Source organism: Camponotus floridanus, unplaced genomic scaffold (genome assembly GCF_003227725.1).
Source record: "Camponotus floridanus strain SB8 unplaced genomic scaffold, Cflo_v7.5 scaffold17, whole genome shotgun sequence".
Lineage (NCBI taxonomy): Eukaryota > Metazoa > Arthropoda > Insecta > Hymenoptera > Formicidae > Camponotus > Camponotus floridanus.
Window position 1 is genome coordinate 385,740 of NW_020229292.1, and position 26,185 is coordinate 411,924.

Genomic DNA, 26,185 nt, shown 5'->3' on the forward strand with positions numbered 1-26,185 from the left:
AATTAAAGCGACATTATTCATGATGTTATTTCAAAGTCCATCGCGATGTTGTTTTAGGACGATCATTAATTTATCGGAGCTTAGAATGATAATACAACCGTCGTTGAATTAATTGCTCACCATAATTTCACGCTAAACCTTGACGTACCATTTAAGCTCTGCCTTTCACAAACTCATTTCGTTCCTTAAACGTGGTCTCGTTAAGTATACGCAATTTCCCCCCCTAATTTCCTAAGTAAACATCAATTAATGACAGCTGATACCACGGCAGACGAATCTGCGAAATTTCCGTAAAATTCTTCGCCCGTATAAGGTGAAGATGTGCTTACGAGTTGAAGAAGTTCATCGCCTCGATATAATGCGCGCATAAACTGGAATGTTTCCAGTTTAAAATTAAAATACTGTTGCAAGATTATAAAAGTTTAGTGTGGACTTTGCCAGGTAATCGCATTTGTCTTTTTAAAATTATTCTATAACGATGCAACTTTAGATAATAGATTTTTTCTTAGCAAAACTGGAAAAACTTTTTTAAATCTTGTAATTTTTATTTACATCTTGACTTATTTACATATAATTCAACATGATCGTCAGTAGAGATTAAGAAAATTTTTAGCATTGGAATATTTATAAAAATCGATACGCTTTAATATTTTTTACTTTATTATCTGAAATAAAAATTATTAATAATTTAATGATTAATTCAACGTGCATATTTTTGAATTTTTTGTGAAAAAGATTATCCGTCTATTTTCGCTCGAATATCATACATATTTTAAGATACCATTAAATCATCAACATTTATTTCTGCCGCAATGAAATAATTTTATAAATTTTATAATTATTTTAAAAAACACATGTCGTTTTTCCCATACATTTAACAGAAGCTCGCACAGACGTCTGGCGAAATATCCTCGGTTTTCCCAGCGTGTATATGTCGAAAACAATGCCGGAACAGTGCGAGGGTGAAGGCATCCGGCGTGGGAGAGATTGGAGAGCGACAAGCTGGTTAGGCCTTACATTATCATATGCGATAGACAGGTTAAGCCCTGGCAAGTGCGAGCTGACATTTTAATACGTCGGTCGATTCCCCCGTGTGTACTCTTCATCACAATCGTCACTTTGCTCGCGACCCCCTCGCAATCACCTTCGCGACCACCGGAGCACGAATCCCCCTCGGAGCGACCTGGATTTTTCATCGTTCCATTGTGCCCCCGTTGATTAAAAGGGGGCCCGACGTCACTCGCGACAGTTCTTTCGCTGCGCTCTTACAATATTGTCGCGGCGGCCTTTCCATTAACTTCGATTTTCATCCGAGCGAGTATCAAACGCGGGGGAGGAGGGTCGATAAAGCGCACGATTCCATAAAGCGTTTCACGTCGCTCTCTTTCCTCGACCTTTACTCGGCTTCCCGAGGTGTACTTGGGATGAACATCCATTTCGTTATGTAATCACTGGGTGAAGGATCGAGTTCGGCAAAGTTAACATGGTAAATAAATTGATGGGCATTCTCAACTTTGACCCTGATATTAAACATATGTAATGGCGGCAAAGTTTACTGAAGTACATGTACTTAACATAGAGAGTTTATTTTTTCGCTAAACTTGCAAGAATATCTTTGCATGTTGCTTATTAAAATATAGATCACGTTAAAATTTAAATAATACAATTAAATTTAATATGAAAGATAACATTAAAATTTTTATCATTCACTATTTTAAAAATATATTTATATATTAATTTATTGATTGTTAATTAATACATTATAATTTATTAATTGTTAAAAAACATCATTTTCTATTTATTATTGCCTTTCTTAAAAATACATATGTGGTGATGGTGAATATGTTAAACGATTTTCTATTAAATATGAATTGATAAAAGGCATGCCGCAAAAAACATATCTAATATATCTAATATATTTTCTAGGTAATCTTTAGAATTTATGGCGATACATGTGTGCGCTTAAATCTTGATGGAACCTTTGTGATTGAGCGAGGTAGATATGGAAATTTGATATATGATATACGGAATATTCTGCATGTTCAAATGCACTCTATATATATTTACAAGAAAACTATCTTCAGCGATTTTCCTTTCGCACTTAAAGCTTCCTTTTACGAACGAAAAAGATTGTATGCACGAAACATGGAAATGGACGCGAAATAATCGCATATTAAATACAGTTTGCGTAAATATGCAGTATTTGATTTTTTTATTAATATTCTGGAATTTATTCAACGTAATTTATTATTTGGTCTACTCTGTTTTGAGGATTAATTTTATATATTTGTTTGTAATTTTTCTTGTTCAATTTTAATAATTATATATAATTTTTGATCAAGCTTTTCACAAAAAGAACATTAGTCAGTTTTGAAAATTATTTGAATTAAAATATTATGAAATTAAAAAATATAAATTCAAAAAATGCTTTTATTGTAAATATTATTTTTGATAAGAAAAGTGAGAAATATAAATGAGAGATTTTAATTTGAATTGAAGGGTAGGTGTACATGTATCTTTATATATGAAAATAATATAATTTGAGAAGAGAAATAAAGAAAGTACACATTTATTATATAATTATACATGTATACATGTATACATATCAGATTTTTATAGATGTAAATCTTAAGAGAAATTGCTGGCGTATATATATATATTTGAGCGCAATCGCTCGAGATGTATTGCATTATCTTTACGTCGATTAGTCGCGAAAGTTGCGTTACAGGATATGTAAATTCTTGCGATATTAGTTTGAAAATAAGGCGAATGTAGTAACTGGAAATGTCAGAACTGTAACCACAGCGGAGGAAAGTTTCGTTAGTTGAAGTTCAACGATCGATAAAATACGAGCTCTCTCAAACAAGCTACCCAGGCGCATATCCTCTTTCTTTTCCACACTTTAGCGCGATTCTTTTCACCCCTCATATTTGCTGTCAGTCGAGGATGCCTCCACCGACTCTCCACTCAATCTCGCTACTTTCCTACGCGAAAATCGGACGGTTGGCATAAACGTATTTCGAGGGAGCGAGAGGGCGAGAAAAAAAAGCAGATTTAAATATTCCCTCATCTTCTCAGCAATGGGATGAGATCAACTCTCATCTTTCGAAAGAAACAATAGATATTGACATGCACGTTTTCATGCGAAAGATATGAGAAAGGAGAGAGTTTGCGATTGTAACATTATATTTATCTCATGTTCTACAAAATAAAAATGATATGCAAAGGTGAAAAGAGAATTATTGGAGCAACTTTCGCTTAATTGAAGTTCTATGAGTTTGTGTACGAAAATAGTCAAGTAAACAGCTATAAAATGGATCTTATTTTATATATTAAAGAATAAAAATAGAAATAAATGAAAAAATATACAAATTTGTAGTATAAAAAATTAAATAATAATTACATATATATATATTTATTTATCTATTTATTAAACATAATTAAAATATATATATTTTCGATTCATTCAACACGAGAAACATGGGAAGAAAGCATGAGAAAAATCTGACCAAACAAATTGAAATAGTTCAATCATCCATTCAGTGGACATACGATAATTACACTATAGTGCTTGTATAACGGTACGTGATTCTAACAATGAAAGTAATGGTTGCTCGACAGCGCTTTATTGTTTCTCTCGAATGACCATTTCTTCCGCTACACTTCCTCTCGCCATTTTTTGTTCATCAACTTCTCCTGCTAACGCGGTTTACAATTTTTTTTTAGTAATCTATCGATCGGCTTCGAGCGCGACGCTCTCTTTGGCCACCGTGAAATCCTATTGAAATCCACTGAAAATGCGGATTGGATAACCGGTCGGTGGTCGGCCGTGGAAAATAACGGGAAAAAAAATATCTGTATCCTGCCATCATGTCCTGCATCATGCGCAAATTGTACAACGCGATAGGCGGGCTTAATCGAGTCGAAAAATATTGTCGTGCACACAATAATCGTAAAATTTGATTTTCGAAAAATACAAGGTTTTGTTTTTATGTCCGCAAATCGATTTTTCGTATCGATATTGATTAAATGCAATCGAAATCTAGTTGTTTCTAATTTTTCATCAACTTTTATTCCGAAATTAAAAAGAGGAACATTTGAATAATAATTATATAAATTATATTATAAAGATGTATTTATTAATTATATTAGAAAATATAATTATGTATAGAATTTATATCTCAAAAATTTTATCTTTTTTTTCAGCCAAGATATATTCAAAGAATATTGATGAATTCTTAATCGGGTTGAAAAAATATTGTCATGCATATGATAATCGTATAACTTGATCGATTGATTTTTCGAAAAATAAAAGTTTCCTTTTTATGTGTAAGGACTTATTTTTTTTATATTAATGTTGATTAAATTTAATCGAAATCTAGTTGTTGATCCAATTTTTCTCAAATTTTATTCCTAGAAAAAGAAATATTTCAACAATAATTATATAAATTATATAATGAAGATATATTTTACTAATGTAATTATGCATACAAAATTTATCAAAGATTTATGTTTTTTCAACCCGGAATATTTAAAAAATAAATTATACAAGCATAAAGTGTGTTTCTGAAAAATTTCTAAATATTTGGTCTTAGATTATCATATTTTTATATATTTTATATATATATATAGTAAAATGGTTTTTTTTCTCTTTTCTCTATCTTTCTAATAAAAAATTTAATATAATTATTAAGTGAAAGAGCGACAGTTAATAACGTCTTATTGGTAATATGCGACACCTAGATCAACTCTGATGAAGCTCCCAGATCTTGGAGAAAGTTATTGCCGATGAAATAGAAAACGTTTCTTACCGACTATTATGAATGATAAAATCAATTATCTTGCATTGGAAATAATTATTAAATTGATAGCAGTATGAATTACAATATGATTAGGAATCGCATTACGACTCTTTTATTTTAGTATTGTATTAATCGCATGGATGAATAATTCTTTTATATTATACTACAACTTATATGAATCAGATATTTTTATCTCATATTTATATAATGCATTTTCCTATTTTTTAAATAATTTCGGAGCAAAATAAAAAAGATTAATACACAAAACTGACAGAAAATTGAAAGTAAAAAGAAAAGGTAAAAATTTCAAAAAATCGAAGAAAGAAGTAAAAACGTGACGTACTATCTATTAAAATTATAATTTTAAAAAAAACGGATGTTTTTTTTATATTACCATAAAAAAGTAGAATTATATCTAGAGTGCAGGAACGGAAAACAATAAAAATGTGACAAAAGAAGATTATTATCTTTCATTCTTACAATTCTTCATGAATTGAACGTCACTTATCAATGAAATTTATTTCTGCCATTGATAACAATTTTTCACCCAATCTTAATTTTCGCATTTAATCCTTTTCTACAAAAAATAGTATACAAAATAGTAACTTACGATTTAACGACGAGATATATGGAGACACGCGAATTGCGAGAAACGTGCTCGCAATATCAGCTGCATCTGAAAACGGTAGCGGGACATTCGCACATACGTTCGCAGGTTTGCGAGTTTTCGTGAGAGCCCGGAGATCGGATTCGATACTCGAGGACGACCGGTACGTGTACGTGTGTTTGCATGTGTGTAACTTCTTCCTTTTTTCTTCCGTTATCTTTTGCGCGATGGTATCGCGCATCGGGTCTTGCGGATGCGTACGTGGCTCGCCACCCACGCGAGGGACTTTAATGCCAATTAAATCGGTCGGCGAAAGCGCTTACGCACGCCAAGCTGACTTGATCTACGACGCCTGTTGACTTCCGACTGTTCTCGACATTCTTTCCCCCGCGTTTTATCGTGCATCGTTAATCCGAATTCATCATCGATGTCAAGCTTCCGTAGAAAAATTACGCTTTCTATGAAAACTTTACAGATACTGCGTTTCGTATTTTTTTAATTGTAATTCTAATAAATAGCACGTCACACATTTTTATTTTTCTTTTTGATTTTTTCGAAATTCTCATCTTTTCTTTTCATTTCTCATTCTCATCGATTTTGTAACTAATAAGCTTCTTTTAATTATCTATTTCTTTTTATATTTTTTATTTTTATATTTACTTTTATATACTTTATATTCTTCTTTATATTTGTGTTCTTCTCCGTATTAGTTGATTTTTTTTAAATTAAAATTATATTGAATGTAATACAAATATGGAATGTGAAAAAGTTACAAGATAGTTGTTTACTCCAAAATTATTTAAAAGATGGAAAATGCATTACATGAATACGAGATAAAAATATCTGATTCATATGACTTACACTATCTAACTTATATGACTTTACAAAGAGTGTTAATAATATCGAAATAAAAAATTCAAAAATCGAGAAAGAGAGAGTAACTGATCCGCACGTTGTTTGATTGCGTGAACAGTTTTATGTTTGTATCACTGAATATTCATTCGCTTAAATTTCGTAGTCTCCCTCTGGAATATTCGTACATATTCAGCGAAAGGGAAATCGTGTCGGAGATATTCAGTAAGGAAAAAAAAGATATGACGACGCTAAAAAATTTTTTTCTAAAGCGTGACTTAATAAAAATCCGCCAAATTACGTTAATTGTCAATCTTTGAAACATATCTAATATCGATCCTCTTATCACACGATTTAACAATTAATCTCAACAATTATCATTGTTATCAGCTTAAATATGAACCGCGCGTACAGACCATAAATTCATTTTAAGAATGACAACAGAGTGAAAAATGTTCAACTGTAGATCTGCAATCTTGGCTTTGTTTTCACGATGTCGCTCGCACGAAGTTCGCAAAAGCGAGAGCACAAGGAGAAGCGGATCGGGAAACATAGGACCATATGCTCGAGATCGCGCGACACTCGAAGGCGCGGACGTCTTTTTATTCGTCTACCGAGTAACGGGTGACGGGAATAATAACGGAATACGCGGTGGAGAGGTTTTCGAGGCCGACCGGATTAGAGCTTGTTCCATCAAGAGATACGCGTCCCGCCGTTATACTTGTCGCACTTGTGTTAATGTCGACGCAACTCTCGGCACCTGTGATTTTCGACTCCGAGATTTAAGATTACCTGATGCTGTTACAGCATATGATATACATATCGAGCATCTTGATATATAAGTAGTATAACACCTTTGGAATACTTGAGGAGCAAGAGCTCTTCGAGAAAACCCATCATATCTAAATGTTTACAAATGATTATTTATTAAAAGAAATAAATAACGCGGAAATAAATAATTGAAATAATTAAATTCAGGAGAGATATAAAATGGTGCATTATAAGTATTTCATCTTTTGATTTTATGTCTCTTTATTTGCTGATCTTATGTTTGAGGTAGCACGGTTTTCTTTGTTACAGACAGTTCTGATGCAGGAATTTAATGAGATATAATGCGTGTTCTTCGGAAACCTCTCTCTAGTAGCGCTCTGGGAGGCATTTCTCATGCTTTTAGTTTACCGCTAGAAGCAACAGAGAGATGTGGAAGCGTGTGATAGATGTTCCTTGGTTTGCAATCAGATTGCTAATAAGAAATTACGGTAGCATCGGTGCTTGCGAGATAACGCAAGAAAAGCAGCGTTAACTAGAAAGTACAGGGAATGATTGTGGACTGTGTGACGTATATCTGTGTGCGGATCCTGAGAGAACGTTATTTAGCGCAACGAAGTCGTGGTTGAAGCTAATAACCACGTGGTAACGTGCACTCTGCTGTCTAGAAGCGCGACGGATTGCAGGATCCACTCTCGATTACAGGAAATGGAAAGGGATTCACTCATAATCTAAGTTCCCATCGCACGAGGATGGTTTTGTTTCCGTGAAACTTGTTGACAGAATAAATATATGTGCGTGTGTATGATTCTCTATCTGTCTCCTATAATAATTAAATTGTTTTTTGAAAAAAAAAAAAAATCTAAATGTCTATATATAATATTTAAATTATTAACTTTTTTAATCGTCCCATAATTTACTAGTGACTCTAATTAAGTAATTTTAACATTCTCGTTACATTTCTGATTTTGAGGAATATATCCTTCGGCAGAAAAATTTAAATGTGAATAAAATATATCTAAACAAATGTAGAAATCTTATTAAAAAATAATTTAAAAATATATAGACATCTTTTTTTACTCGGATTAAAATTTTCTAACGGGAAATAACGAGAAAATTGTTTAATTTGTGACAACTATCGCAATATTGCGATAGTTTTATCCGATAGCTTTAACTGAAGTATGCTTGGCGATTGGCTGGCGATATTTGTCCAGGGAAATCAGGCGCGATGTAGGATACCGGTTGTTATTTTTTTTTCTGATATCCAACGATTCTCGCGGGTCCTATACGTGTTTTCAACCGATAGGAAAAGATTCATGGCATACGAAACGAGGAGGCGGAAGAAACGCAACGTTTGCGTTTACTCGCTCCGTTGCGCGTGTAAATGCGGTTAATGGTAGAACCGTAACATAGTTTACATGCATCAGGCACAACAGGTACGCACGTAAACACAAATAACGTCTGTACGTTCAACGTCACAATTCACCGTTTCCGTTTATTCGGACATCGCTCACATTTGAGGCGGTAAAAGCATATGCATTTTTGCATCGATGCGTCTCGATCTGAGACAGCAAAAGCAATTGCATTTTTTGCATCGGTGATGCATTTCGATCTTGAGCCAATTGTTTCGTATCAAGAAATTCTAAAGTTTTTTATGATGGTTATAGTCTTCTACTTTCCCCAATTTTCATCAGTTTCATGCCAAAGAAATATATCGTGAAAGCTGTACATTCCGTACAGCTACACAAAGTCAGCGAGATATAGAATAATGCCTTTGTCCATTAATTTTCTCGCGAGAATGAAATTAAAACGAGAACGAGACGGTGAAAGTAAATAAGATTACTAATTTGACATTCATTCGGTCGGAAAGATTTACATATGTTAAGTGGACTTGTCTTTATGCTAAGTGAATAGACCTTTTTCTCTTTTTAATTTCTTGTTAAATCTACATTCTACGTGTGCGAGATATTTTTGCTAGAATATATTTGAAACGGTAAACTTTTCTTCGCAAAATTTTCTTTTATTAATTTATAATTGAATAATTGAATAATATATAAACAACGATAGATAATCTGATTTGATTTTCAATGAGGAATATTAATTTCTTATAGATTGAGAGAGAATATTTTCTCCGAATATTTTTTCTATTTAACTGGTCTATTATATAAAAATCGGATTTCTGTATATAAAGAGCTCTTCGCAGAGATTTAGCGTTCACAATGAAGTGCATGCGGGAGCGGAAGATCGACGTCGACGTGTGTTGTCGCGCGATTTTTCTTGTATCGCGGATAGAGAAAGGAGTACAAGTTTACAAGCGATCTACGAGGAAGGTCGCGATAAATTCTGATTCTCTCTCTCGCCGTGGCCGATGCCTCCTCGAGAAAGGCACGCAGTAGAGAAGCCACGATTCCGAATGTCAGGGCCAGTGGGAGGATCGGAGGATTGTCCCCCTTTCCTCCCGCTTCTTCCTGTTGTCCGCCTTCCATCTTTCTTCGATCTCTCCTCGTATATCTCCTTTTCCTCTCGCCGACTCTCTCGACGCGCGGATGTGCACCGTTAGATTTATTCAAACGCGCGAATCTATCGGGCGATTTGAAATGCCAGCCATCCCGTCGTGCATTTTCTCCCATTTTTTCCCTCTTTTTCCCCATGTCGCCTTTTCTCCTTAATCTCGCGAATTTTGCGTTATTACCAAGTAATTCAGTTCCGTTGCAAAAGAGAGAATGCGCTCGATGAATACGAAATAAATTGTTGAAAAAAATGGGTTCTTTCATGAATAAAAATTGACGAAACGTTTATATTAAATATAAGCATTGTTATATTTGCAATTTCTTTTGTTTCTGGATTCTTTTTGAAGTGTAAACGTTCGTAATTATTTATAAAAATTGGCGTCCCTTTCTTTATATTAAATTTTTATGAAGCATTAAGAAAATAGTACATCTCGCTTGTGTAAATTTGTTTTATCTAAAGATTTTAAAGATAAACAAGATACAGTTGAAATTTTTTAAAACATAGTGGTCAGCAACTTTGTATGGCATTTAATTATCTGATTGCAGCTTTTCATTATTTATCTCCTTAACGTTTGTATTTACTTGGTTTATTTTATTTTATAAAAATAAAATTGTGTGGCTTATTGCCCTTGGAGGATTCGCTGTCGGAGTAATAAATGACATTTTTCTCTATATTTTCTTTTGCCTTGTCTGTTATACGTACCGGGGATGAAATACGATGGCATACACGCCAAGTGAAACTCGTACGAGCGATCGGAAGGATAAATTGTAGCTCTTGTGGAAAGCCAATGAGAAGCCGAACTATAATCTGATTCCTTCCCTGATTCCCATCCTCACTAGACTCATGATAAATATAAAGCAACACAAGAAAGCGTCTTGTCAAAGTTTCAGCATTGTTCTGTCAGTTGACATTCTTTTCCTCCGATATAATATCAATTGTACCGATCCAGGAAACTTCATAAACTGAATTTTTACGCAGCTTACGTGCTTGGAATAATCTGGATCAGCTAGTGATCTTCTGAGAGTTTCCTCGGTGACTTGCCTGTTAAATTTTTAAATAACGCTTTTATCAAAATTGAAGAAGAAGGCATTTATCTATTTCTCGTAGTCAACGGATTTTTTAATTTGCAAATTAAAATATGAACAATTGCGATAAATCTTTAAATAAATAATACATTTTTTTCTCAATACAACATGTTTTGAAATAAATCTCAAGTAACATGTCTTTTTGACTAAATTCTCAAAGAAATTAAACTTATTCATTGTTCTTGATGTTATCATATGTCGAAATGAAAGTTCTTTGAATCATGTCACATCGTTTGCTCATCTTCACACTTGGCGGGATTAAAAAAGAATAGAATTCGAACAAGATTAGAAGGCGGCGGTATTCGCAGGAGGGATTAATCGCGTCGTTCGTGTCGGACGAGTTTGGAGAGCGTGAAATCCTTTAGGTCAGTAGTGATCAACCTTTCCCTAATGCGCGCCAGTCACAATTTAAACGTCGTATTCGCGTGTGTCATCTAATATCTTTTATACGACTATTATTCGAGAGTGCCGAGCTATTCATTTACGTCCGCGTAATTAGGTAATTAAGCGTCATTAAAAGAACATTTTGTTGTCATTAGAGCCACGTGTCGTCTAGTTGGCCACCTATGCTTTGGACTAATATATATCCCGCTTAGTTCAGCTTTACGTCAAGTCGGTCTCCTACATGCGATTTTGTCAGCGATTTCGGCGGAAAACATATTGTCTCTATCGGAGATTCTCATCAAGGTCGGCGCAAAATGGCTCGAAAATTCTCGCCATGGCTGCTAATTAAACGGGCCATTATAGGAATAGTCATAATAACAGACAGATCGTAATTATTTTCCGCAATCCTCGTCGCCGATTATTCAATGCGTACGGGAACGAGTGAGCTCCAAATGGCGGCAATACGTAACAGCCAGTCTTAATAGGTATTATTACATGGAAAATCTGTTCCGGGCTATCGTACACTTGAGGCAATCGCAGTCATCTATTTCGTTAAGCCCCTTTGACTCCCTGAAATGAATTTTACGAGATTATATGTTGCATCAGGTCGCGCTTGATATGGCACATTATTGCGAACGACGTACAAGTTTATCCACCTTGATGCGGATACTTTCCTCTCTCTAGCTTTCTATTCTCTAGATCGAGCATGATTTATAACACGAATCCTGACAAATTTTCTTTTCAAAAATTATATTGCACAGAAAATTATATTATTTAAAAAATGCCTATTATATTTGCAAGCAGAAATTTAATGAAGCTTAAAATAAATTTGTATTAATAAAATTCGGAATGATATAAAGATAAAGTTGTAAATTAAATATTTATATATCAAGTTATACAATTTTAACTAATAATAATTATTCCTTATTTACTTTATTATTCGCAATATAGAATAGAAATAATACGCGACCTGTCAAAGAAATTATCTCCAATTTTCTTATCACAATTAGATCCGCGTCGCGTTCGCCAGATGTGCACGGCGTTTCTTTGATCGCGCGAATCCTTGTTCTGCATATCGTGGAATCTTATATAAGTGGAAAACGGAGCAACTGTATGCGCGGAAACGATAAGCGCCGATTCCGTCCGCGCGAATTTTACACTCGAATAATTTTATGCCCCTTATCGGATCGTTACGGGGCCAAGGATATAGCCTCGGGCATATTCTTGGACCGATTCCTCTTTCCCGCGCCACGACAATGAATCTCTCTAGTCTCCCCTTTCCTCGGGTTCTCTTAATGGCACCGGCCACATCATGCACCAAGTTCAACGATCCGGCACCGTTACTTTTCTAGAGAGCGAGGAGACTCTCTGTGCTCTTGGGATGGCAAGAATTTTCGGCTATTTTTGACTTCAAAGTCCCCACCCTCCCTCTGTTCCTCCTCTCGCTGGTCCTCGTTTAGCGCTCCGGTTCGTCTGGCAAACTTCAAATGCTTTATTTTCGTGAACAAAAGTTTCTAACGGATTGCGCTCAATTTATTGAGGTGTTATAGAGATGCGGAAAAATCTCACGATGCATTCATTACTTACGTAACGGTCCGATTTCTGAATTTTATTTATTTAATATTATTTGCCGAGGGAGGAAAGGAGAGTCAGACAGTCACGTTTTAGTACCAAATACGCGATGATGATACAGATGTGGCAGTCTATGGCAATGATTGCCTTTTCATCGACACGAATCGATATAAAGACCTTCTTGTGTGCTCGTGGAATCGAAATATGAAGTGAACGATACTCTAACAATTCTGATTGATGAACTGTCTGCGTCAGTTGCGCTAACTGTAAGCAGAATTTAGAAGTGCCCGATTAATTGGATAGGGAACCGATATATGATTTTATCGTTTCTGTGCTGAAAGTATCGTACACAGTGTTGGAAAGCTTAGTGATGGAAAGCGGAAATCGCGTAGCTATACTGGAATTTTTTTTCTTTTTCTCATTTATTTTGCAATATTTTCATTATCCATCTCTCTTAGGCAAGGAAAGTTTGCCATTAACTTTTAGCATACCTTCTGCCATTTGTCACGGTGACATTTTGCTGAAGAGAAGATAGAAGATACATTTTAAAAAGCAAACAAAGATGGAAATAATGCGAGAAAGATGAGATGTGAATTTAATGATGGATTAACTTGAAGAATTTATTAAGGAGACAAATATATTTCAAAGATTAATTTCTTTTATTTATAAATACGAATAATACAATAATACATGATAAAAAAATTAAAATAATTACAAAAATTATAAATTATAATAAAAAATTACAATAATAATTCTTTGATTAGTAATTTCGAAAGAATGAAAATAAGGACGTGAAAACAAAATATCTATTTAAATTTTTTGTACTGAATTCGCCGAAAATACAATCAAATTTAAATTAATTTTAATTTTAATTTTAATTATTGTGCTGTCTAAAAATATGTACATACGATGATTTTAGAACATCTCGTATAAAAATTTTAAGCTCGTGTCTCCATGAATATATAACTAGATGCAAGTTGCGGCAAGCTTGGTTCCTTAATGTCACTTTCGCGCGACATCTGAATTTGTCTCGTTCCACCGTCGACTATGATAAAGCACGATGTCTATTTAATAAATTGCGTCTCTGATACGACGAACATAGCGCGTAGAGAGTGCGATACAACATTTACGGCCAGACCGGTGGCAGGAACACGATACACGCGAACGCTTCATTAATGTGGATCGAAAGTAAAGAAAATCAGTTAATAATGATTGCTTGACGTTTCGCTATTGCCTTTTACACTTAAGTGAATGACCAACTATATCTGCATCTTCCAATTACGTAGCTTTATTCTTCTTCGTTTTTCGTTTGCATCGCCTTTGTGGATGTAGTCAATGAAATTGAAAAGTGTCTATTACGGCTTTTTATTTCAATAATAAAAGTGAAATTTGAATATACACTTTAGTTCTCATAGCAAACACAATAATCGCGAAAATAATTTGTGCGAATTTAAATCATATAAAATTAAAATATAATTAATATAAGTAAATAATATAATTATATAATGTAAATATATAATATAATCTTGCTAGTTTAATTTTTGCTGTTCTAATTTTGGGTTTTTAACTTGTAGTTAAAATCGTAATCGTAATAAATATTTTCATGCTATCTCAATAAATGCATATAAAATAATAGACGTAATAAAAAAAACTTGTTACATCAATATGAATATCAATATATCACAAATTATTGCAAAACCCTTGCGAATCTTAAAATAATAATGTCTTTATAAAAGATTAGAATGTGAAGTTTTGTGAATGATAATTTATTCAAATTTTAATGTATTTGGGAAGCTTAAACAATTTTATTATTATTATTCAATGCATTGGACGTGAATATTTTTCAAATTTATCCCCATTAGAATTTTTCTACAGACGCATTAAAATTAAAATATTGTTTCCTCATTAAAATTGCAAATAAATAAAATTTTCAAATCGAATTTAATTAAATTGCATTTAAAGATATTTTAATTTTATTTACAATTTTGAACAGAAATACTTGAAAAATCACAGAATTCTCAGCAATGTCTTTATAAAGAAATTAAAATGTGAAGTTTTGTGAATGATAACTTATCCAAATTGTAATGGTGTATTTGGGAAGCTTATAAACAGTTTTATTATTATTATTTAATGCATTGGATGTGAATATTCTTCAAATTTACCCCCATTAGAATTTTTTCTACAGACGCATTAAAATTAAAATATTGCTCATCAAAATTGCAAATAAACAAAATTTTCAAATCGAATTAAATTGCATCTAAAGATATTTTAATTTTATCTACAATTTTGAGCAAAAATTACAGAATGCTCATGGAATTTATTACAAGATTCGAGTGCATATACATCCCCTGAGAACGCTCTCGATACATACGCACGTGATGCATCTGTATCACGTGCGAGGACCGAACTAGTCTCGCGACCGTCGATCGTCGCACGTGATACGCTCTCGCGCGACGCGGCCGGTCCTCGGCCATTTCCGGCCGCGCTCGGCCGGCCTCGCTCGCCAGCGCCGTCCCGCGTTGTCAGTCCGCGACGAGCCATCGTGTCGGGCGTCCGTCGCGCGCGCGCTCGCGGATATTTGTACTCCGACTCGGCGAAAAAATGTGACAGTTTCTGTGAACAGTGATCCGCATCTGAGAGACGCCAAGCGCGATGTGCATTGCTCATCCTTGGTGAAAACGTAGGGAGGAACAGGCGAGAGGAGTATCTTCTTCCGAGCGAAAGTTCGATTCGATCTTCGCGACGCGCACTTCATGGCACAAACGGCTTCGTATGTCACGCGATTGATTTTGAATTCGTAAGAGTGGTAAGAATATTATATCGAACGGCGAAACAGTTGTGTGCTGTGAGATATTTTGTACCCCCACCGATTCTCAGTGAAATTTGAGTGATTTGAAGATCGACTGCGTTCATCTTTTATGAATTGCCACTTGCAGGTGCGTCGAACGTATGATTCGATGACGTAATAATTAGCTTTAAAGCGTGTTTTAAATGTTCAATTCATGTCCGCTTTATTTTAATAAAACAGCAACGTAAAGAATAAATCTACGCCACGCGAAAGCGTAATATAAAAGCCCCGTTGAAGCTTAAATATAACATAAATCTGTCAGGAAAATGTAAAACAAAGGAAACACAAAGTAGCGACAACTTCATTCGTATCAAAAATTCGGCGAATGTCGCGCGATATTGGAATAGATTTTACTTTCGATATTCTTATTTCCGTTCGAAATTAACAAAATGGCTAGCATCTGATGCAAAAGATATAAAATTAAATATCCAACATAATATCAAGTAAAAAATGGCGATAATATTTTTTTAAATATATTTTACACATTTTTTAAATATATATATGTTTCAATATTATAGTGTGTGTGTATTTAAAAATTATTATGGGAATGCAAAAATTTACATTTTAAAAATTTTTGTCTTACCTGCTCGAGATGCTTAATTATTTGTGTCATAATTTATTAGCAGTTATCAGGTATTTTGAGACACAGCGAACTTCTACTTTTAAGAGAGTGTCCTCGACGACCTCGAGGTTTCGATGCGAGATTTGATTCGCGGGCCACATAACGTGACGGGATGCCTTCGCGAATACACAAGCTCCGGGCTCGAGAGCCCTCGAGCAGCCCAAGTTTCTTTCGGGCGCGTTTATCTTGATCGCGCGACAAGCGCAACAGAAAAAGAGGAGAGGCGAGGGAGAGCCACGAAATGCGGCGAAAGAGAGAGTCAGCAGAAATACATGTACGTGTACGATGATCGTCAAAAAGGACGCCTCTCCATCGGTTATTCCATCACGCTTATGTTTCGAAACGCTCGATCAAATGTAAACGGCCCGTGGAAACTCGACACGTTTTGCTTCTATGCGTCGATGAATCATCTCGCGAGGTGTGTACTGGGTTTCATCTCGCGGATCGGGGTCGTCGGCGACTGGTTTTTCGCAATCGAGGCTTCTAGGATTCGAGTACGAAGCTGTATGATCCGATCGCGACCTTCAATTTATTCGAATAATTAATCGGGATATCGACTGAAATCGATTAAATAATTGAAATGATTCAATCTCGCCATTTTACACGTGTTGCCAGGATTTAAAAATTCTAATGACGATTAGTATTTAATTATATAATGAAAAAGCAAGAGGAATAAATCTTTAACCTCTAAAATCTAGGTGGATTTAATATATTTTTATTTATTAAATATATTTATTTAATATATTTTAATTTATTTTATTTTTATATATCTGTACGCATTGATATTATAACTGTACATCCATACCATAAGTATGACGGAGAATATCATTATTTCTCATTGACTTATCATTCATTTAATCTTTATATTAATGAAGATAGAAATCTCAAGATCGATACATAATGATTGGCAGAAAATTCACAATCAGATTGCGCGTATAAAGCAGTTAAAGAGGAATTGAACAGGTACATCAATGGTTAACAAATTTAAATTTGCAAAGTATTTTTAGTCTTTTAGAATATAAAATTAATAATTAATTTATGAACAAAATAAATATTTGTCTTATAGAATATAATTTCATTAAAAAAATTACAAATATATTATCTTACATTACGATTATAACTTTTTATAGTGATTGGATGATGATTTGTATAAAAGTTCATGAAAATAAAAATTTTAATTGTACAAATCTTTTTAGCTTAACACAAATTAATTATTAATTTTATATTTTAAGAGATTAAAAATGTTAAATTTATAAATTAACTTTTGACATAATTCATTCATTTAGCTTCTTCCAAATAAATGGGAAATTATTTAGTATTTAGTTGTTTGCTGATGGAATTTTCTTTCTTTTGTTACGAAGAATATCGAGAATAATCTAGTATGAATGGTAATCAATAAAATATATTGTCGCGGGATTAGCTACGCAGACTGTTAGCAGTGAATACTATAATTCTGTCTATACATTTCTAGAATCAATAATGAATTCTAACTCTTGATGCACTCCATGTTGCAGCAGCAGTTGCAGAAGCCAACTAATTCGAACTTGACGATTCACAGCCTCTCGTTTGATATAATAATTTATGAGAGTGTTAATTTAATTAAAAACATTAATTGATGTTGGTTTAAAAAGTCTTCCTTTTCATTTGAATCGCTTTTTCTTGTCTCCTGTATGTTTTTAAATACATTATTAATTTAATAATACAATACAACGCATATTTGCAAAAATTTAGTAATATTTGAACGTAAAAAATGTAACCAAGATGGAGAGTGGAAATTGGATTTAACTACATCAATTGATAACAATGTATGGTAATTATATTGCTGTACTATTATTGCATGATTGATTTTGTATACATTATATTAGTGAAAGCATTAATAGCGTTGAAATTTCACCATACTAGAATCGCTAGAACGCGTTTCACGAATACAAAGAGTGGTTTTGCCCCATTAATAATTCCTAACGAGACGCGTACTTCTTTAGGATACCTTTTTTTTATCGTGTAACGAGCATTTACATGCGAACTCTTCGACAGAACCTCGTTCGCACGAGAGCGAGCGCAGCGTAGGATAAAATCCGTTTGCATGGCAAACGGCTTTTGCGAGATTTTGCATAATTAAATGTAGATAGCTGACCGGTTGGCAGGTAACTAGACACACGTGGATCTCGTCGCCTCTTTGTCTTATAAGCGCACCTGTTTGCCGACCGTCTCCAGATTTGAAATTCTCGCCACGTCGTGGCGGAAGGCTGACGTTGTTATCTTGGAAGAAGGAAATTGCGAACGCTAAAATTCGTACCATACGAATGCAATTTTTGCAAGCGTCCATCCGTTCCCACACAATTCCATTAATTATTCTATTTTGCGACATTACGCTTAATGCCTCTCGTCATTCTGCGAGCAAGAAATTTCTTATTTTTCTCTTTTTTTTTTCATTATTTGTCTTTTGCAATAATATATATTCATACTTATAGAAAAATTAGTTCTTTTAAATATACAAAATTTGGCATCTAGAACAGAGTAACATTATATACAGAGTGTATACTCCCGAGAAAAATCTTGAAAATATGATCTTAGATTTTTGTTCTATCTTGAAGAATCAGAAAATTTTCATGAGATTTTATTAGGATTCAGGGAATTTTAAAAAAAAATTGATAATTTTATTTTTATGTCAAACATTTATGTTAATCTAAACTTTAATTTTAAAACGTTTAAGATTGTGTTTTTAGCAGATTAAAGATTTAAGAAATCTATTCTTTTGCAATATTTAAATTTTAAAATCTTATGTGAGTTTATTGATTTTACTTTTTTTACCAACAGAGTTTTAGATAACATTTTGTTATATATCAAATATTTTACTTTGACTATTTAATCGATATCAAATGTTAGTTTACTTTAGAATCGATATTTTTTATTCATATTTTATTTTAAAAATATGAAATTTTTTAGATTGAAAATATATTGAAATATATTTTATTTATGTTAAATAATCGAGCACAATAAATAAACTTACTGTAAAATTGCGGCTATATAAAAATACTTGGAAATTCTATCTGGAATTTTGAACAAAAATACTTCGAAAATCAGAAAATTTATTCACAAAATTTGGGTATACGCCCTGTAGATATAAGAATATTTTTAATCAGTCGTCAAATCGTTGCAGTTGAGAAATTTTAAATCGTAAGTAAAGAAATAAGAAATTGAGATATTTAAATTTATTCATGTAAGCAGCATGACAAAGGTTTAAATGGGAATTATGCGATTAAGTTACGGTTATATTTTTTACCACTTCGACGACAAATGAGTGAATTTTCTCTCTGTGCAAGTCTTTTTGCAAAGTCCAGTGTGTTTCATGGTATAGCAGAACTTTTACTGTTAGATAGTTATATGTCGACCTAACTGATGTTTCTTCGTCAGAGCTACATCACGCGATATTGTGTGCCGGTTTTCGTATGAGCAAGCTATTATTAAACTTCGGAATTTCTGAATTAGATATTCGGTTGCAGTTTCATTATTCATTTTACATAAATTAACATATTGTTCAAAAATGTGGTGTAGTGGATACAACATTCATAGCAATTTTAATAAAAAATACATTTAGTGCGTAACACAATTTTTTTAAATAATTTATATTATTCATATTTTTAATTATTTATATTATTTATAATGTTTAAAATATCTCTTGTAAAATATGTAAGATATTTTTATGATTTTTATATTACACCTCGCAATAATCTCGAATTCACGAATGGCACAATTCTTCGCGTATATAACTTTTATTTAATTAATTTTTTTCGCATCTAAATAGGAATTTCATAAATAAAATATTTCGTAATTTTATTGCCGATTATTTCTCGATTCGCTACAACGAGACAACCGGTCGCAACAAGAAGTAATTTCATTATTGCATTCGACTATCCGGGATGATTGTTATCGGGAAGAAACGAGACACAATCTCGAGACTTTAGGGCCGCGGAGAAAAGTTCAATCGTCCGCGCCGTGGGTTCTCAAGGTAAGACGGACCGTAATAAGCCCTTGAACCTCCAGGCACGAGTCGGAGACTTTAAGATCGATGTTGCAAGAAATTTACGCGTCTGTTTCTCGAAGATTGTTAGGATTTTTTTTTATATCGCATCACAGTCGTTGGAAACAATGTTCGCGATGCAAACCTCCCTTGTGCATATACAAGGCACATGATTCATGCAGAAAGAGAACGCGGTCATATTAAAAGATTTAAAAAATCGGTATTTTTTCCGAGAAAATAGCGAAAACAGTCTGTCGTTTGTATCTCGATTTCTGTTTCCATCGCAGTCTCGTACGAACCACATAAATATGCATAATTCAACAAACCGAGCATTCTTTATTTAATTTTTTTCGAGGCAACAAAACGAATTATGTCGCATTAGTTTCTTCACTCTTCTTGATTTCTCCCTTATTTAAAAAATGCAACATACTTTATATAGAAATAGAGACATTTTACATTCGATAGACATGAGAGACGTATAAATTTTAACTTGTACAAAGTCTAGATACGCTTCAAATATATACCGCGAATTTCGAAAGCCGAAAGAAAATCAGTTTCGTTTCTTACCTTTCGCCTGATCGAGATTTAACGAAATGGTAAGTAAAGTCTCTGCTTTGACTGTATAATTAACATTATACAGTCAAAGCAGTACTTCCATCAGATTCGTAGAAGTTACTAAATTCCCGGTAAAGTCCAGCGTGGTCGTGAATAGGAGACTCGGTGTTCGTCGTAGGAACTTGGAGAAGCAAGTTTGCGAGTCACCGACGTGCTTGCCGACCATCAGAGGACAAATTACTCGGTTGGTGGTCGGCGTCGCTGCTGGTCGTTGCTTTTGATCAATTCGACGGTTCTTGTTCCGGTAAACCGTATCGCGAGATTGGACGAAATATCTCGACGAACGTGCCCTTAAAGTCCTCGTGACGAAATTACAGAGAGAATGTTCTTCATTACTTTCATTGCACCCGGAATTATCCTTCTTCGACCGGAAATCGAAAGTCGATTGCTGTACTTGAAGCCTCTTGTTAGTTCGAACACGTTGTAGCACTTAACTGTTCTTCGTCAAGTACTGCTTTAAATGCCATAAATATTACTTGGCATAATAAGTATGTTATATCTTGCTCACAAAGATTTTTTTTTATCGTCTTCAAAATATTTCACTGACTTTCAAGACTTGCTTGGTCCATTCGATTCAAATTATTTTATCTAAATTATTTTTATCTGGCTTGAAATTATTTTATCTAAATTAAAATTATTAAAATTATTTTATCTGGCTTGAAAAATCAACATTCATAGATTTATATCTGTATATTTATGTGCAATAAATTATTTATTCTCAATTACATCAAGAAATCGAAGACTCTGATGTTAAGAATCTCATCGATTTTGCCAATTTTCTATTACGAGGCATCGTTTGAGCGATGTCCGAGTAACAAATTGCGCGGCCTCGTCTCTGACAAATCTCCCTCGTATCCTTGATTTAAGAAAGCGCTCTGTTGAACTCGCCAGAAGGCGGCTTTCCTCTCAGCTGATTCGATCTCGCCTGCTCATTTTTTTCCTTCTCTCTTTCTTAGCCTCGACTTCTCTCTCTCTCTCTTTCTCTCTTCTCGCGTTTGCTACATACAACGTAACAGCCAGCACTGTTGCTCGCATTTTCCCCGGAGCGTATACCGCATAACCGACTTACTATTCAGACGTAACACATTTTGTAGAAAGCGCTTTTGCGAATTTAGATTAGTATTATCTTGGTGGCCGCGCGCGTCTCGAGCGAATCCACTATCGCTGCAAATTATATTATACGTCTAATTATACTAAATGTCTAAGACACACTTTGCTTTGTTTACGCAGAAACTTTAATTAGTCGCGTTATTTCTAGTAAAATTTCACGCGCGTAACGAACACTAGTGAATAGAATCATTAAGAATCAGAAGGAAGGAAGAATCAATAGCAAACATAATGGTGCAATTATACTCTACATATAATTAGAGAAAAATATAATTTCGCTGTAATTATTCAATTTCTATCGACGATTCTCTCGTAGACGACGGAAAGTTGGCTTTTTGAGGAGGCTGCCGTATAATCTTGAGATGATCGTGGCTCACCAATCAATGTCCGCTATCAGCTCTCGAGGGTTTCATTTCATCCGCAGTCGTCGGCATCATTAGCGGAGCGAAGCACACGGCACACAACACCGCGATCGCGCGTCCGTAATTAATAACGCGTGTCTCGACGCGCGTCCGTTGGTTCAATTATCCGTAAAGTTTGAGGCAATTATGCCGGGTCCGCGATCCACGGCGGCGGGAAAAAAATTGACGAGAATGCTCGGGAGATCCTCCCCCGCCTCCCCCTCGTTACGCGCCGCCAGCCGCGGTCGATCGGCGGTCGTGGTCGTTATCGGTACCGCTGCACCTGGTTATCCTTGTTCTCGCCGCGCGCGGATTCCCAGGAGCCGTCCGATGTTTACGAGGGGATCGCGGCTGTGTCGTAAGTAGGTATTTCGCTTCTACCTTCGACCGCCTTCCGCCTCCTCTTCCTCTTCCTCCTCCTCCTGCTTTTTCTTCTTCTTCTCCTCCTCCTCCTGTTTCTCTTCGGCGCTCTTCTCTCTCTCCCTTTGACCTTCGCCGCGAATAGGCGATTGTGAGGTTCTCATGGTAACCGGAACCGCATCTTCGGATCTCTTTGGATCTCCTTTGGATCTTCTTTGGATGCCCTCGACGGACCCTCGTGGCCGATCTCCTTCTCCGTGACCTCCGAGAAATGTCAAGGTTCGCTTCTTGTGTTTTAAGCCCGGAGGACGCGTCAATGTAATCAGCTGGATGTATACCCTTCCTTCTGTCGAAGTTTTACGAGTCGGCCTCTTTTTACGACACAGGTCGCGTCCAATCGATTTGGCCGCGATGCAACGACACCTGCGACCGTCGATGTGGCGATCCTCTTGCGGACAGTATTTTATCCGTCTTTCTTAAACTGAGAAGGAGAAGATTAAAAATGCTCTCAAGGTAGTGGGAAAAGTCGGAAAGTTTTATTGAAAAATTCATGAATAAATTAACGTAGACCGAAAGTGAGGAAATTACTAGCTGCATTAATAAGCCTTGGCGTCTTTTGAGCAACATCTCATACTCTCTATCATCGAGTTAATTTAAAGATGTATCACATCTAAAATTATAGGAGTTATATACTTGATCCCGGGTCGTTCATTCGCACGTTACGGGGGTTACGTTAACGGGGATACGATAACGACGTCTGTCCATTTTGAAAAAATGTTAATACGAGCTTCGGACGATGATCTTGCACGTGTAGAGCGGAGGAAACATTTTGATAGGCTCCCTTTTATGACTTTGCAATTGTCCATCACCGGGTAGGTAAACTGCTACCGTGCAAGATCGCGGGATAAATCGGGATGGATTAATCGGAGAAATTATGGCTCGAGAGTGAAAATTCCAGGCGCTATTTTCCGCGATCGCTTCCTCGCATGCGTGCATCAGCTGCAACAATTTACGGGAGAATCGCCCGTAATTGAAGCCTTGAAAACCGAAGACAATTCTATCGCGATGAGGCGCGTACATGTTCCTTGACACGAGCCTCCGTTTGTATATACACATATTTCAATGAACATAATAACACTAGGAAAAATTATTATACGTAATCTTGTTTCTTTCTGATTAATTAAACATCTTCTCGCGCCATTCTTCTCTTCTTTTTCGACTGCGCCCTCGCACGAGAAATCTCGTGTGCGAGCAATTCTGTAATTCTTCTCCCGGTCTCGTATCGTACCGTATCCTTTTCTCCTTCGTCCTCGCGCATGCTACAGAACGAGGGGCAGAAAAGGAGGAGGGAAGAGGGCAACGAATTCTACGCCGTAGTCACGAAACGCGATTACACGTTCGCCCGCCAACTTCGAACTCTGTGGATGCGAACGACCTCTCGGCCCCCGGCGCGTTTTTTCTTCCCCTCTTCTCCCTTTCTCTGTCTTCCTCTCGCTCTCCTTTCTCTTTCGTCTTTCTCTCCTTTCTGCGATCTCTCCTCTTGGTGCGTGCACGCGCTCACCCGACATATTCCCGTGCGCGAAACCAGTTCACGAGCCGCGATCTTCGGCGAGATCGTCCTGGAACGGATCATGATCTTGATCCTCGTCACACGCACAGACGCGATAAATTTCGGGCCGCGATCAGGGCACGCACATCCGCGGAAACGCGCCTGCTCGTTCTCGCGAATTATGGATGATGATCGATTGTGATCGAAGAACGCTCGAGGCTGAAGCAAATTCGATCGAAAATAGTAGGGACACTTCGTTCTCTTCTTCTTCACATTTCTTTATTTATATTAATATATACTATCTTTGGAAGGTCTGTAAAAGTGCGAGATAATCGATTATTGATTGAACAAAGCTTGGATTTGATTGCGAGGAAGATGGGAGGCAAAAGAATATGCTGGAATATTACATCGTTGAAGTGTCTCTAATTTTTGAATCGAAATTTTTTTTCATTGATCCATGATTTTCTTTTCTCACTTAGTGTGACAATTTCTGAGAAATTAATTTTTGACACTGATCATTCTATTTTTAATAAAAATAGATATGCTATATATAATGTGCTCTTAAATAGATATTTTCTGATATGATTTAAAATAGAAAATTTAATTTAAAACAGCGAAAAATTTTGAAGTTTCTACTATTAGAAGCAATTTATAAATACGTGAGGTTCTTAAAAAATTAATTCATTAAAAAAAATAAATATATTTATTAAGAAAAAATTAAAAAAAATTTAAATTTATTAGAAAACAAACTCATAAAGAACTAATAAATTTCCTCTTTGCTGCAGGGCTGTACATAATATAATAATTTAATAATCTTGCCCAACATCCTGATTGTCACGAGAATTTTTTGAAAACAGTCAATGACTGTATATCATGAGTTGCAGACTGAATCGAGCGTCCTCCATTCGTACATATGACTAACGATTGCATATTAAGTATTTGTCGGATATAAACACGTTGGTATTTAACTGGTTGGAATTCTTTATCAGTGTCGCCAACATACTTTCCCCTTTTTTTTTTCACGTAACTGGTTTTTTCGCTTTTATCTCCGCGAGAATCCCTCGGGAAATTTTTTTTGCGCCGCGTAAATACGCGTAAATAATTTATCGGCATAGCAGAGGTAGCGGATCGCCGGTGTCATAATTTATATCTGGCTCGCGCACGAGAAGCACGCGCGAGATAATTAATGTCTCATTCCCGCTTAACCCTTTCGCTCTCAGTCTATTTCCACATTTTGCTCTGTACCACATTCAATTTTCTTATATAGAGAATTTAATATCGTTAAGGAGCAACTTGCGAAACGAATCATACTCGTATATTGGAAATATTGTAAATTTGTTTTAGGTGAGGAAAAATATTACACAAAAATATTATGTATTAATATTAAATTTAATTAATGAATTAAAACGTCAAAAAATGTAAGAAAAAGTTATTTCGTTTAAATTGCGTTAATAAACGGAATTCCAATTTCTTGTTCCACACTGATTTCGTGATTGATGGCTGACAATAAGAAAGTGACTTCTCTCATCGTGATCTTGAACTTGAAAGATTAGTAATGACAGGTTGTCACAAGCTGGTCGCATGCCCGAGAGAACGCATGACAATCCCCGCTTTCCTTCTCGCGCGTGTTTGACACGGTAGGCTCTTTACGAGCGACTTTGTCATGCTCGATGAATTCATGTAAGTAGGCCACAGATTGAAGATTATGGACTCAAAGTTATCTGCCTGCCGCTCTTAATTAATTTTTACACATATCTGTACATCTTAATTCTATACTGTAAATACTAATATAATTATTGCATTTAAGAGAATATTTTTTTTGTTCTCTTTACATATATTTTTTATCATTTATATCGATGTAATTATATATCAATTACATTCGAAATTTATTTCTCAAATTATAACATTTGCTCACCTGATTGGGAAAGATAATTTTAATTTTCGTTTTATTTCAACAATTTCAAATTTTGTTTTATTTGATCATGACAGATTCTGTCATGAATTTAAGATTGATTTTTCTTTAAATTAATATTTTGTTTGACAAGATTTTCATTAATTTAATTTTATTAATTTTAACATAT

The 26,185-nt window shown here is 35.0% G+C and overlaps 1 protein-coding gene across 6 annotated transcripts in view; it reads left to right on the top strand.

Annotated features, from left to right (window-relative positions):
- The window catches only part of LOC105250089 (probable Ras GTPase-activating protein), a 294,638-nt gene that overhangs the window by 77,018 nt on the left and 191,435 nt on the right, over nt 1-26,185 (top strand). For 3 of the 6 annotated variants that reach the window (XM_025407318.1, XM_025407317.1, XM_025407319.1), the window contains exon 1: nt 15,128-15,387. The exons of 2 other annotated variants lie outside the window; for them this stretch is intronic. The gene's annotated coding sequence lies outside the window, so the exon portion shown is untranslated. Of the gene's footprint in view, nt 1-15,127; nt 15,388-26,185 lie in introns of those variants that run through there. One more of the 6 variants, XM_011255996.3, reaches the window with a different exon arrangement.